At 34.0% G+C, this 3,600-nt stretch overlaps 1 pseudogene; it reads left to right on the top strand.

Annotated features, from left to right (window-relative positions):
• The first annotated feature begins 2,610 nt into the window (after positions 1–2,610).
• Positions 2,611–2,729, top strand: LOC112483216 (annotated as a pseudogene).
• Positions 2,730–3,600: the final 871 nt, after the last annotated feature.

The following is a 3,600-nucleotide window of genomic DNA, read 5'->3' as shown; positions in this document are numbered from 1 at the left end:
GAACTTGGCCTGTGACAGGGCTCCTCCCAGGAGGACCTGGCCTGCATGCCTGGTGGCTGGCTTCGATCTGAGGTAAAGCACCACTCGGAGTAATATCTGAGAATGACACACCCAAAGGGTAGACAGGGCAGGAACTAGAGACCTGCTAAAGCGATTCTTGTTCTGTAGGGTCAGACCTGCACAGCAGCTCTTCCACTGGTCACGACCAGTCATCACAACTAATCAGCCTGAGGGTCAGTCTCTTCTACTGACATGCAAACAGCAACCAAGGCTCAACTACAAGAGGAGGGCATGGTTAATCCATACAAGAGACAAACCTGGAACACCTAGCTCAGGTGGCCAGAGAATACTGTGCCACTGGGACCCACAGGACACATACTAGATAAAACTACTCTACTAAGACTTAGAGACATAGCAGCCTTACCTAATACATAGAAACAAATGCAAGAAGGCAGCCAAAATGAGAAGAAAAAGAAGCATGTCCCAAATGAAAGAATAGAACAAAGCCCCAGAAAAAGAACTAAACAAAATGGAGACAAGCAATCTATCAGATGCAGAATTCAAAACACTTGTTATAAGGATGCTAGATGAAGTGGAGGATCGAATTCAGTGAGTTGGAAGATAAGGTAGCAGAAAACTCCCAATTAGAACAGCAACCATAAAAAGAATAAAAAAAAATGAAGATAGTTTAAGGGGCCTCTGTAACAACATCAGGCATATCAATATTCACATCATAGGGATACCAGAAGAAGAGAAAGAGCAAGGAATTGAAAACATATTTCAACAAATAAAATAATGTTTGAAAACTTCCCTAACCTGGCAAAGACAGTAGACATACAAACCCAGGAAGCACAGAATCCCAGACAAGATGAACCCAAAGAAGCCCATACCAAGACACATCATAATTAAAATGCCAAAATTTAAAGACAAAGAGAGAATGTTACAAGCAGCATGAGAAAAGCAGTGAGTTACCTACAAGGGAGCTCCCATAAGATTGTCAGCTAATTTCTCAAGAGAAACTTTGCAGGCCAGAAGGGATTAGCAGGAAATATTCAAAGTGGTGAAAAGCAAGGGCCTACAACCAAGGTTACTCTACCCAGCAAAGCTATTATTTAGAATCAGACAGATAAAGGCATTCCCAGACAAGAAGAACCTAAGGAATTTATCATCACCAAGCCAGTATTATAAAAATTGTTAGAAGGACTTCTTTAAAAAGAAAAAGAATAAAGAAAAAAGATAAAAATATGAATAATATAATGACAATAACTACATATCTATCAACAATTACTTTAAATATAAATAGATTAAAAGCCGCAATCAAAAGATAGTGGCTGAAAGGATAAGAAAACAAAACCTTTACATATCCTGTTTACAGGAGACTCACTTCAGATTACAAGACACACACATACTGAAAATGAAAAGATGAAAGAGGATGTTTCATCAAAATGGAATAAAACAATTAAGGGGATCATTTTATAAACTATATAAATGTCTAACCAATGTACTTTATACTTGAAACTAATAAAATAAAATTAAATATACACACACACACACATAATCAACTAAAATTGGAATAAAACAAAAAAAAGTGGGGTAGCATACTTATACTATACAAAATGAACTTTTAAATAAAGGCTATAACAAGACACAAAGAAGGACCTAGTTATGCTATTTCTGTGTATTTATGTGAAAAAACTCAAAACACTATTTTGAAAGGCCATGTGAATCTATATGTACATTGCAGCATTATTTACAGTATCCAAGATATGGAGGCATCCTACATATCCATAAATGTATGAATCGATAAAGATATGGTGTGCACACACAATGGAATATTCCTCAGCCATAAAAAAAAAAAGTATGAAATTTTGCCATCTACAATAATATGGATGAGCCTAGAGGGTGTTGTGCCGAGTGGAGTAAGTCAGACAGAGAAAGACTAATGGCATATGTGGAATCTAGAGAACAGGATAAACAAACAAAGAACAGAAACAAGCTCATAGACAGGGTGCATTTTGATGGTTTTCAGATTGGGGAGGGGGGGATGAATGAAAAGGGAAAGGGATTAAGAGGTACAAATTGGTAGTTACAAAATAGTCATGGGGGTATATAGTATAGCATGGGGAATATAGTCAGTAGTATCGTAATAACTATATATGGTGTCAGATGGATACTGGATTTATCAGGGTGATCACTTCATAAGTTATATAAATGTCCAATCATTGTGTTGTACACCTGAAACTAATATAATATTGTATGTCATAAGTCAAAATAAGTTGAAAAAAATAAAAATGGAAAACAGAAAAAAAGCAGAATGCTTGAAATTGAAATCAGAAAAAATAGAAAAAAAATCAATTTTATCAAGTGATTTTTTTTGAAAAGGCCATAAAATTGATAAATACATAACAAGAAAAAAACAAAAAGAAAGAAGTCATGATTTACCAATATTAGTAATAACATAGGTAGTATAACTACAGATACCACAGACAGTAAAAAGATAATTAAGACACACTGTGACTAACATTTTTCTCATAGATTCAAAAACTTAGAATAAATGTACCAATTGCTCAAACATCAAAAGCTAACAACATTTAGAAAATAAGAAATAGTGTCTATGGCCATGCTACCCTGAACAAGCCTGATCCAGTCTGATCTTGGAAGCTAAGCAGGGTTGGGCCTGGTTAGTACTTGGATGGGAGACCACCTAGGAAGACCAGGTGCTGTAGGCATAAAAAAAAAAAAAAAAGGATTGTAAGAAGACAAAGCTTGCCATCTTGAGGTCAACCAAGGGTTGCCTTGTCTAAAAAAAAAAAAAAAAGAAAAAGAAAAAAAAAGAAAATAAGAAATAGAGAACCAGAGTAGTCCCATGATTAAACAAAATAATAAATTTGGAATTAAAAGCTTCTGAAAAATAATACTCTGAACCCAGATGGTTTCACTGGAAAAGTTTACCAAACATTATAAAAAGAATTAGTGATAATTCTACACAATCACTTTCTGAAATTAATAGACAAGGGAGTACACTCCAACTTATTTTATAATGCCAGTATAACCTTAATGTAAAAAAAAAGAGAAAAAATACATGCAAAAATTATTACTTCTCATCACCTCAGACACAAAAATCCTCAACAAACTATTAACAAATCAAACCAGAAATATATAAGAAGAATAATACACTGCAACAAAGAAAGATTTATTACAGAATGTAAGACTGGTTGAACATTTGAAATTCAGTCAACGTAATCAACCATGTATAGACAATCTAAAAAAGAAAATCATGATCATATGAACTGATGCAGAAAAATATTTGACAAAATATGATGCCTATTTGTGATTTAAAAAACACTCTCAGCAAGTAATGAATGGAGAAAAAATTCCTTAATGTGATAATGTCTATAAATGCCTACAGCTAACATTATACTTAGCGGTAAAAGACAAAATGCATTCTCTTTAAAATCAGGAAAAAACAAAGAATGCCTGCTCTGTCTACTCTTGTTTAACATAATACTAAAAGTCCTAGCTAATGCAAGAAGGCACAAAAAAATAAATAAATAAAATACATACAGATTGAAAAGAAAAAATTATAACTGCCTTATTTGC

This window comes from Pteropus alecto, unplaced genomic scaffold (assembly GCF_000325575.1).
Source record: "Pteropus alecto unplaced genomic scaffold, ASM32557v1 scaffold126, whole genome shotgun sequence".
NCBI lineage: Eukaryota > Metazoa > Chordata > Mammalia > Chiroptera > Pteropodidae > Pteropus > Pteropus alecto.
This window is presented reverse-complemented; position numbering and strand designations above follow the sequence as displayed.